Here is a 12,078-nt window from a genome sequence, read left to right as displayed (position 1 = left end):
GACCCCTGGAACTATAGCAGGGTGACACCCCAATGTTTCTATATATCTGTAACCTTGTTATGAGCTAAGGGGGCCAGTCTGAAGGTCAGTTAGGGGGAGATTTGGGGTGAGTGCTTATTTGTACCCTGGGTACCCCTGGAACTATAGCAGGGTGAGTGTTACCCCAATGTTTCTATATATCTGTAACCTTGTTATGAGCTAAGGGGGCCCAGTCTGAAGGTCAGTTAGGGGAGATTTGGGGTGAGTGCTTATTTGTACCCTGGGTACCCCTGGAACTATAGCAGGGGGACACCCCAATGTTTCTATATATCTGTAACCTTGTTATGAGCTAAGGGGGCCCAGTCTGAAGGTCAGTTAGGGGGAGATTTGGGGTGAGTGTTTATTTGTACCCTGGGTACCCCTGGAACTATAGCAGGGTGACTGTTACCCCAATGTTTCTATATATGTGTAACCTTGTTATGAGCTAAGGGGGCCCAGTCTGAAGGTCAGTTAGGGGAGATTTGGGGTGAGTGCTTATTTGTACCCTGGGTACCCCTGGAACTATAGCAGGGTGACTGTTACCCCAATGTTTCTATATATCTGTAACCTTGTTATGAGCTAAGGGGGCCCAGTCTGAAGGTCAGTTAGGGGGAGATTTGGGGTGAGTGGCTTATTTGTACCCTGGGTACCCCTGGAACTATAGCAGGGTGACACCCCAATGTTTCTATATATCTGTAACCTTGTTATGAGCTAAGGGGGCCAGTCTGAAGGTCAGTTAGGGGGAGATTTGGGGTGAGTGCTTATTTGTACCCTGGGTACCCTGGAACTATAGCAGGGTGACTGTTACCCCAATGTTTCTATATATCTGTAACCTTGTTATGAGCTAAGGGGGCCCAGTCTGAAGGTCAGTTAGGGGGAGATTTGGGGTGAGTGCTTATTTGTACCCTGGGTACCCCTGAACTATAGCAGGGTGACTGCTACCCCAATGTTTCTATATATCTGTAACCTTGTTATGAGCTAAGGGGGCCCAGTCTGAAGGTCAGTTAGGGGGAGATTTGGGGTGAGTGCTTATTTGTACCCTGGGTACCCCTGGAACTATAGCAGGGTGAACTGTTACCCCAATGTTTCTATATATCTGTAACCTTGTTATGAGCTAAGGGGGCCCAGTCTGAAGGTCAGTTAGGGGGAGATTTGGGGTGAGTGCTTATTTGTACCCTGGGTACCCCTGGAACTATAGCAGGGTGACTGTTACCCCCAATGTTTCTATATATCTGTAACCTTGTATGAGCTAAGGGGGCCCAGTCTGAAGGTCAGTTAGGGGAGATTTGGGGTGAGTGCTTATTTGTACCCTGGTACCCCTGGAACTATAGCAGGGTGACACCCCAATGTTTCTATATATCTGTAACCTTGTTATGAGCTAAGGGGGCCCAGTCTGAAGGTCAGTTAGGGGGAGATTTGGGGTGAGTGCTTATTTGTACCCTGGGTACCCCTTGAACTATAGCAGGGTGACACCCCCATGTTTCTATATATCTGTAACCTTGTTATGAGCTAAGGGGGCCAGTCTGAAGGTCAGTTAGGGGGAGATTTGGGGTGAGTGTTATTTGTACCCTGGGTACCCCTGAACTAAGCAGGGTGGACTGTACCCCAATGTTTCTAAATATCTGTAAACCTTGTTATGAGCTAAGGGGGCCCAGTCTTGAAGGTCAGTTAGGGGGAGATTTGGGGTGAGTGCTTATTTGTACCCTGGGTACCCCTGGAACTATAGCAGGGTGACACCCCCAATGTTTCTATATATCTGTAACCTTGTATGAGCTAAGGGGGCCCAGTCTGAAGTCAGTTAGGGGAGATTTGGGTGAGTGCTTATTTGTACCCTGGGTACCCCTGAACTATAGCAGGGTGACACCCCAATGTTTCTATATATCTGTAACCTTGTTATGAGCTAAGGGGGCCCAGTCTGAAGGTCAGTTAGGGGGAGATTTGGGGTGAGTGCTTATTTGTACCCTGGTACCCTGGAACTATAGCAGGGTGACGTTACCCCAATGTTTCTATATATCTGTAACCTTGTTATGAGCTAAGGGGGCCCAGTCTGAAGGTCAGTTAGGGGAGATTTGGGGTGAGTGCTTATTTGTACCCTGGGTACCCCTGGAACTATAGCAGGGTGACACCCCAATGTTTCTATATATCTGTAACCTTGTTATGAGCTAAGGGGGCCCAGTCTGAAGTCAGTTAGGGGGAGATTTGGGTGAGTGCTTATTGTACCCTGGGTACCCTGGAACTATAGCAGGGTGACACCCCAATGTTTCTATATATCTGTAACCTTTGTTATGAGCTAAGGGGGCCCATTCTGAAGGTCAGTTAGGATGGAGATTTGGGCGTGAGGCTTCATTTGTACCCTGGAACTAATAAGCAGGGTGACACCCCCAAACCTATTTCTATTTAGTATCTTGTTTTTATAACTTCTTTTATGAGCTAAGTGGGCCCTATTCTGGTGTGTGTATATCTCTTATGTTAGGAGAAATCTTGGGGTGAGTGTTATATTTTACCCTGGCTAACCCTGGCAACTATAGCAGGGCACACCCCAATGTTTCTATATATCTTAAAACTATGAAGCTAAGGGGGTCCCAGTCTAAAGTCAGTTAGGGGAGATTTGGGGTGAGTGTTTATTTCATACCCTGGGGACCCTTGGAACATAGCAGGGTGACACACCCCAATGTTCTATATATCTGTAACTTGTGATGAGCTAAGGGCCCCCAGTCTGAAGTCATTTAGGGGGAGATTGGTGTGTGAGCTTTATTTGTGCCCTGGTACCCTGGAACTATAGCAGGGTGACACCCCAAGTTTCTACTAATATCTGTAACCTTGTTATAGCTAAGGGGCCCAGTTCGAAGGCAGTTAGGGGGAGATTTGCGGTGGAGTGCTTATTGTACCCTGGGTACCCCCTAACTATAGCAGGGTACACCCCAATGTTCTATATACTGTAACCTTCTTATGAGCTAAGGGGGCCCAGTCTGAAGGTCAGTTAGGGGGAGATTTGGGTGTAGTGTTTATTTGTACCCTGGTACCCCTGGAACTATAGCAGGGTGACACCCCCAATGTTTTCTATATCTGTAACCTTTTATGAGCTAAGGGCCCAGTGAAGGTCAGTAGGGGAATTTGGGTGGCTTATTTGTACCCTGGTACCCCTGGAACTATAGCAGGGGACACCCCAATGTTTCTATATATCTGTAACCTTGTTATGAGCTAAGGGGGCCCAGTACTGAAGGTCAGTATAGGGGGAGATTGGGGTGGATAGTTGATCTATTTTATGACCTGCGGGGTACCCTGGAACTATAGCAAGCGGTGACACCCCCAAACTGTTTCTATATATCTGTAACCTTGTTATGAGCTAAGGGACCAGTCTTGAAGGTCAGTTTAGGGGGAGATTTTGGGTGAGTGCTTATTTGTACCCCTGGGTACCCCTGGAACTATAGCAGGGTGACACCCCAATGTTTCTATGAGCGGAGTACAATGTATAATGTATAAGGAGGCACAGGCTCTGCTTCAGGTGAATAAACATTTAATTGGATGTAATATTGACACATACATTTATAAATATATAGAGAGAGAGATTATTTCTTTTTTTAACAGTGTTTATTTTGTTTTCAAGGTGGGGGGGTACAGGAGAAAAAAAGGGGGGTATCAGGTACATTCCACACAGTCCACAAAATACAGTGTAATGGCAAAAAATAGTAGACCTCACCTCAGTACATAAAGCATAGCATATTCAAGAAGCACAAAGTAACAGATGCATAGAGACATTGTAATATCAGGTGCACCTAAGTTTCATTTCTGGACACCAGCCCGTGTATCACTACAGAAGCCCAATAGTCTAAGAATTGGCCTCCGTCCAGTTCTCCCAGGTTTTCTCAAATTTGGCGGGGCACCCTCTGGCAAAATACGTCATCTGAATCAGTGGAAGATTTTTATTAATAAGGTCCAACCAAAACTGTAAGGAGGGCACTTTTGGGTCCATCCATTTCATAAGGAGCGCTTTCCTAGCATAATACAGTAGGCTACGCCAGAGGTCTCTCTTTGCTCTAAAGGGGGTCACCTCGTCTACCACTGCAAGAACACATACTTGTGGTGACATTATTTTGGGGAAGGTCGTTTTGTCCTGTATATGGGACAGAATCTATGCACCTTAGGGCAGTCCCATATCATATGAAGATATCCCACCTCCCCCTGTTGACATTTGGGACCGGACGCCTTACTCGCATCACCCATACGACTCAGCCTCAATGGTGTAATGTGGAGCTGATGTAGTAGTTTAAACTGAATCAACCTGTCCCTAGTAGCAATGAGATATTGATACGCTGTAGAGGTGGATTTGTCCCATTCCTCCTGTGTGAGATCAGGAATTCCGGTCTGCCACAATGCGTATGCCCTGGCAAACGGTGAGGGAAAGGTAGAGAGCAAAGTACTATACAATTTGGTTATCAATTTTTTCTGAGATGGAGACTTCAGCATTTCCAACACAGGAGGTAAAGCCAACTCCAACCTATTAGATGTAAATTGCGCCACAAAGGCGTGTCGAAATTGCAAATAGCCCATATGACTAACCTGTGCCCCCGGGTGTGCCTGGATCATTTGATCCCTAGTGAGGAGTAGCCCATCCGGCGCCGCATCCCCCAACGTCATAATCCCAGCTCCCGGCCATCTCATGTAAGTGAGGAGTGGCCCAAAGTGGGGCAAGTGTGAGTTGCCCCACAGTGGGAGATCCTCGGTAAGCAGCGGATTAGAAAGGCGAAGAGTTCGCATGGCCATTGTCCATGCTCTATGGGGGGTAGTAAGGACCGGATGCTTCACTGGTAGGTCGGACACCTTCCGGTACACAATATATTTCAGGGAATCAACCGAGCCAGCCAGAGTAGTTTGCAGTTTAAGATTGGGGTTGAGTGGGTCTGGCACCAGCCTAAGGCTATATAAAACAGCTGCGAGGCCAGGAAGTAACAGAAAAGGTCCGGGAAGCCCAGTCCCCCTGCACTGAGTGGTGCTTTCAATTTAAGTTTAGAGAACCGGGGGGATTTCTTTCCCCATATAAACGAGGACTGGATTTGCTCTATACGCTGGAAAACAGATTTGGGTATATATACAGGGGAATTATGTAGGATATACAGATATTTGGGTAGGAAGACCATTTTTAGCAAGTTGATTCTGCCCCATAGGGTAAGAGGTAAATTTTCCCATTGCTTAAGCTGAAGTGACATATTATCTGTTATTGGGGTTAGATTTAGGTCTTTGTATCTGGAGCTATCTTTTACAATTATAATACCTAAGTATCGAAATGAAGTAACCCATTTCAATGGCGAGGGGGGGTAATCCAAAGGCTCTAAACCCTCATCTACTGGGAAGACACTCAACTTGTCCCAGTTAATGCACAATCCTGAGAATCGACCAAATTCTGTAGTGATTTCAAGTACTGCCTGAAGGGAGGGGCCAGGATCATTTAGGTATAACAGCACATCATCCGCATATAGGGATATTCGTTCCTCATCCTGCCCCAAATACATTCCCCTGACAGAATGGGCTGAGCGTATTAGGATCGCCAAGGGCTCTATGGCCAGGGCAAATAATAACGGTGAGAGGGGGCATCCCTGGCGGGTGCCCCGGCTCAGCCGGAATTCCCGTGACATCACCCCGTTGACGCTGATCCGTGCCTGAGGGTTCTTATATAGAAGTTGTACCCAGTCAATAAAGTGATCACCTAAACCAAACCTCTGCATAACCCCCCATAGGTACCCCCACTCCACAGAGTCGAAGGCCTTTGCAGCATCCAGAGAGACTACCACTCTACTCCCTATCTCTCTATGCACAGCCAAGATGTTGGTATAGAGCCTTCAGATGTTAATGTCAGTGGACCTCTCTGGCATGAACCCTGACTGATCAGGGTGAATTATTTCTGTAATCACATGTTTTAATCTATTGGCCAGTACCTTTGCCATGATCTTAGCATCCACATTTAGTAAAGAAATGGGTCTATATGACCCTGGGGAGAGGGGGTCCTTCCCTTCCTTAGGGATAACTACAATAGTCGCTTCCCGGCAGGATTTAGGAAGGGTTTTGCGCTCTATTGCATCCACAAGCGTCTCATGCATACGCGGTGTAATTACGTCAGCATACTTTTTGGAGAGAGATTATTTCAGCAGGAAAGAGACAGCACAATAGAAGTTGAGCCCATTCCTACATTGATTTCCTGGATCAGATTAAAGGGGAAGTTTTGCTGTTATATATATCAGAGTTACATTGTAGGAGCCTTTGTTAAGTTTGGGCAGTCTGTAATTGCCAGTTGCATCTGATATCATTCATGGGGGCTCTGCTCTTATAGGAAAGACTGCCCCCCCTTCAGGACTGCTGAAAAGTTGTAGTAACAAAGCCATAAAGTGAGTTGAGAAAATTGCCCCAGGCAGCAGCGCTCTCAGGAGGAAAATCCTTCTAGTAATTTTAAGAGCTGAAATTGCAATTCCCCTCTCTTGCCTTTAGCTTGGGGAGCTGGAGAACCCCCTCTTCTCTCTGTCTCCTCCCTCCCTTCTTCTCTGTTCTCCTCTCTGACAGGTGCAGGAGGGTCACTCATATCACATAGGCCCTGGGGTCTCCGACCCCTGCAGGAGAGGTCTCAGCACTGACACAGAGTAACCTGGAGAACCTTCTACCCTGGGGAAACTCTCCACTGTCTTTCAGCCCCCAAGGAAGTAGGTGGAAAAGTCTGGGGGGTCCTTGTTCTCCCTCCACTCAGTGTTCCAGATATTGCACCCCCGCTGGCCCCCACGCACCTCCGACACCAGAGCAAAGAGAAAGAAGTGGCTGGAAAAGAGAAGCAACACCATTGCCCAAGGATTCTGCCCCTTCCTGGCACAGACGTGGGGGCTAGAGCTGAGGATGAGGAGGGTCCCATAAGGAGACAATGGCAAGAAGCAGAGTGGGGGAAGGGCTAGTATATGGGGGGGGCAGGAGAGAGGAGAAGCAGAGTTGGGTGAAGGGAGAGGGTGAATTTGCTGGAGGGGCACAAAGGGTAATGTAGCAGAAGTGAGAGTTGGGGGCAGGGAAAATAAAGAACATGACACTGAAACTTCATTTCCTCTGGTATCAACATTCACTTCCTGTACTACAACTCCCAGCATCCCACATGAATCCTTTCTCTGCTTGATCTAAATCATATTTATCATGTCCTCATTCTCCTGCTCTACTGAACCTACACTGACCTTAAGGGCCACACCAGTCAGCCCCCCCCCCCTCCACTTACAGGGGAATAAAGGGGAAATGGGCTTTGTTGTGAGTCTCAGGCAAACATACCTCCCAACATTTTGGAAGTAAAAAGAGGGACAAAAATTTTTTTCCCGCATGTAGCGCAGCAATTTTTGACCGCACCCCTTTCTGTGGCCACACCCCCTAATTACCATGTTTGTTTTACAAAATTTGGCAGGTTATGAAAGTTTGAAAATATTTCTCCTTATCTAAACTGTGTTTTTGTGTCTCAAAATTGTTACAAAGTATCTTATTTGCACCTGTTGGCTGTTCTGGGCTCTCTGCTAAAAGCCAATTAAGTGAGAAACGTTGTTTCTTTTTCTGGCCGTTCAGTGCAGAGAAAAGAGGGACTTTCCAGTACAAATGAGGGACTGCGGGTTGAGCTGTCAAAAGAGGGACTGTCCCTCCGAAAAAGGGACAGTTGGGAGGTATGGGCATATAATTCTCTTCTGTGCCTCAAACCCACAATGTCTGTGAGAGGAAGGAAACCCCATATCTCACATATCTTTCCTTGCTTCCTCTTCCTTCCCAATATTCTGCACAATATTCATTAATACTTCCCATCCTCACTTCCTTACCGAAAATTACTTCCCACCCCTACTTCCTTACAGATATTGCTTCTCACCCCTACTTCCCCTTCCTTACCCAATATTCCTTCCCATCCCTACTAACTTACCCAATATTCCTTCCCACCCCTACTAACTTACCCAATATTCCTTCCCACCCCTACTAACTTACCCAATATTCCTTCCCACCCCTACTAACTTACCCAATATTCCTTCCCACCCCTACTAACTTACCCAATATTCCTTCCCATCCCTACTAACTTACCCAATATTCCTTCCCATCCCTACTAACTTACCCAATATTCCTTCCCATCCCTACTAACTTACCCAATATTCCTTCCCATCCCTACTAATTTACCAAATATTCCTTCCCATCCCTACTAACTTACCAAATATTCCTTCCCATCCCTACTAACTTACCCAACATTCCTTCCCATCCCTACTAACTTACCCAACATTCCTTCCCATCCCTACTAACTTACCCAATATTCCTTCCCATCCCTACTAACTTACCCAATATTCCTTCCCATCCCTACTAACTTACCCAATATTCCTTCCCATCCCTACTAACTTACCCAATATTGCTTTCCACCCCTACTAACTTACCAAATATTCCTTCCCATCCCTACTAACTTACCAAATATTCCTTCCCATCCCTACTAACTTACCAAATATTCCTTCCCATCCCTACTAACTTACCCAACATTCCTTCCCATCCCTACTAACTTACCCAACATTCCTTCCCATCCCTACTAACTTACCCAATATTCCTTCCCATCCCTACTAACTTACCCAATATTCCTTCCCATCCCTACTAACTTACCCAATATTCCTTCCCATCCCTACTAACTTACCCAATATTGCTTTCCACCCCTACTAACTTACCAAATATTCCTTCCCATCCCTACTAACTTACCAAATATTCCTTCCCATCCCTACTAACTTACCCAACATTCCTTCCCATCCCTACTAACTTACCCAACATTCCTTCCCATCCCTACTAACTTACCCAATATTCCTTCCCATCCCTACTAACTTACCCAATATTCCTTCCCATCCCTACTAACTTACCAAATATTCCTTCCCATCCCTACTAACTTACCCAATATTGCTTTCCACCCCTACTAACTTACCAAATATTCCTTCCCATCCCTACTAACTTACCAAATATTCCTTTCCACCCCTACTGACAATAAAATAATGATATTGACAATAGAATAATGAGAACACCCTATTCCATGAGGGGTAATGGCAGGTATTGAGGACTATTAATATAAATGAAAGATCAAGAGCCCTCGTCCTGGTAGTTACAGAGGCCAGACCTAAGGCAGATATGGGGGAAGGGAAGGCTGATGATAGGGGTCTCAGGTAATAATCATACAATGACATTAAGAGCAAAGGTGAAGACTCTGCAGAGAGAAGTGAAACAACAGTGAGATACACAAGTGTTACTTCAGACCTACACCCAATCCTGTCTCACACTGGCACACATAGAGTTTATGGTTTGTGTATATTGGAATGAGGGAAACATAAAATGATGTAACAGGTATTACAATATTTCCTATAATAAGCTCACGTGCCTCTAATATAGGATTAGGGCTTTTGATCATGTATGATATTTCTGTGTACCCTTTACTCTTATGGTAAATGCTCAGTAAAAAGGAATAAAAGGTTATTGTAAGAGGAGAGTCTTTGGGAAGTTCTCCTGTCACACTTAAGTACTACACTGTGGTCTGATTGTGACAACTCCCTAGGCACAACTCGTCTTGTTTGTCTTTGTCTAATAAATAACCTCACTTATTTCAGTAGCCTTTTCTCTGAGTTTTGCTTTTATAAACGAGGTCTAAGTAATAAAAATACCTACACTTCCCACCTCTACTTCTTCTTTCTTACCTAATATTCCTTCCCTTCCTTGTGTGTGTGTGTGTGTGTGTGTGTGTATATATAATACACAAGAGCCATGAATATCCTGTAAATTATATCCTTATAAACGGTGAGTTCTGATGTCATTTCTGTCACATGACTCACTGAAACTTGTGTATTATAATAAATAAAGTTCCCCCAGTTGCAAAATATGAGGATATTAGAAGTTACCTCGGAGTTCCATGAACTGTATAAAAACACTCGGCCTTCGGCCTCGTACTTTTATATGGTCATGTGACTCCTCGGTAACTTATAATATCCTTATATTTTACAAGAGGGGGTACTTTATTCACTATATAGTGTGTGTGTATATATCTCTATCTATATCACACATATACACACACATATATATATATATATATACTTTCCTGGAGTAGCCGCACCTCTGACGTTGGTTGATTGGAGGAGCTTGATCAATGTTGAAGGAATAAAGGATCCGCACTCTCCTTGTTGTTTCAAAGTGTAACAGCTTTTATTTCTACATTATAATCCGACGTTTCTGTCCCTCCTGGGGACTTTTCTCAAGGATTATAATGTAGAAATAAAAGCTGTTACACTTTGAAACAACAAGGAGAGTGCGGATCCTTTATTCCTTCAACATTGATCAAGCTCCTCCAATCAACCAACGTCAGAGGTGCGGCTACTCCAGGAAAGTATATATATATATGTATGTGTGTGTGTGTGTATGTGTGATATAGATAGATAGAGATATACACACACACTATAATATAATATAGTCCATGCAGTAAGACAGAGCCACCAGCAGGTGGCGACACAATTGAGTTATAACTGGGGAGGGTTAGGGCAGGGGTCAGCGACCTTTACTATCAACAGAGCCATTTTGCCCCCTCGCCCACTAAAGAGAAATAATGTGGAGCCGCAATACATAACACACAGTTATAAAGTTTTAGAAGTTGTAACCGTTTGTAATTGTGAGTGTTAGAAGAAGAAAGACAAGTGAGTGTATGTAGGGTTAGTCCTATTAAATGTTTCTTACCTGATGACTTGTGTGACGTCACTGAGGCCCATAATGAGTCAGTCTTGTCGGTCACTCGTGGGACGTCTATACAGGCCTCGCACTTACTGACTGGGGGATCAATGGCACCGCAGTGTCGCACTCAGGAACACTCACTAACTGACAGGACTGAATCTGCGACAAGATGGAGATGTCTACCCCTGGGTTACAGGGAATAAACACACATGTCCTGTAAATACACTGACTGAACTACAACTCCCAGCAGCCCCTGACAGACACATACAGGGGGCGGGGACTAAAAGCTATTGGGTTACACTGAGGCCACTGGCCCCTCCCCCAGCCCCTGGGACCATTCATGGATATCACCAGACGCACACACAGCTGCTGACAGGAGTCACGTGACTGCTACTAGCACAGCCCTGCTTTATGCCCCGCCCAACACGTGCCTCACAATGGGCGGGGTAAAGAAGCGCCTCTGTATCACGCAGCCGCTATCCTTGGGCTGCGTCTGGAATACCCACAACGCCACAGGGCGCCAGGAGTGGTGCATTGTGGGGAGAGGAGGCAGGAAGGAAAGAGTTCTACACAAGGAAAGTGCAGTCCGTATTCACCGTGAGCTCCATAAGCCCCGACTGTCACCGATAATGCTCCAGACACGGCACCGAGCTACCCCCATAACATAGGAGCCGCCATATTTGTTCACCCCGAAGCTGCCCGCGTTTTTATTCATGCCTTTCCCCGCCCGCCTTCAGACAGGGCAGCCAATAGGCGTTAAGCGGGCTTCGCTGACACCTCTAATAGGTCGCGATCTGATCGATCCAGCCAATAGGTTTTCTCTGCCAGTCAGACCGCGTATTTTCTTGCCTCGACAACAACTGGTAAAACTGCGGGCAGTGACGCGTGCGCGTGCGCGAAGTGGTCATACGTCATTCTATTATTATGTTCGCTTAATTCCCTAGCGCCAGACTCCTGCGCACGCGCATTGCCACACACACGTTCTCTTCCACAAAAAGGCCCCGTTTATAAGAAAAAGGAGAAAATGGGCAGCACACAGTTTGCCTTTAATATTTATTGTTACAATATGAGGTGTTAGTAGCACAGTTAGGCCCAAACACGTCAGCTCATGCGCCACAGCTAGATTTATACCTTTTCCTTTATATTCCTCTTTATTCCCTAAAACAACATCATCTTTACTGGCCAGGTGGCAACTTTACTCACAGACAATGACCGGCCCATTTTACTCTTTCCTCTTGTCTCTACATAACAGCTCCACTGGCCCAAACACTGTCTCTCCCCCAATCCACCCACTCCCCTCCCTCTGATCCACCCACTCCCTCCCTCCCCACCTCCTGA

The 12,078-nt window shown here is 45.8% G+C and overlaps 1 long non-coding RNA gene across 1 annotated transcript; it reads right to left on the bottom strand.

The window, feature by feature from the left end:
* Nucleotides 1-3,518: 3,518 nt before the first annotated feature.
* LOC121402293 lies at nucleotides 3,519-12,002 on the bottom strand. The gene is made up of 2 exons (XR_005966725.1): nucleotides 10,747-12,002; nucleotides 3,519-6,819 (listed from the first exon to the last, which is right to left on the bottom strand). It is a non-coding gene; the product is annotated as an uncharacterized LOC121402293 (long non-coding RNA).
* Nucleotides 12,003-12,078: the final 76 nt, after the last annotated feature.

Source organism: Xenopus laevis, chromosome 3S (assembly GCF_017654675.1).
Source record: "Xenopus laevis strain J_2021 chromosome 3S, Xenopus_laevis_v10.1, whole genome shotgun sequence".
NCBI classification, from domain to species: Eukaryota; Metazoa; Chordata; class Amphibia; order Anura; family Pipidae; genus Xenopus; species Xenopus laevis.
The sequence above is the reverse complement of the archived record's forward strand: the minus strand, read 5'-3'. Positions and strand labels throughout refer to the sequence as shown.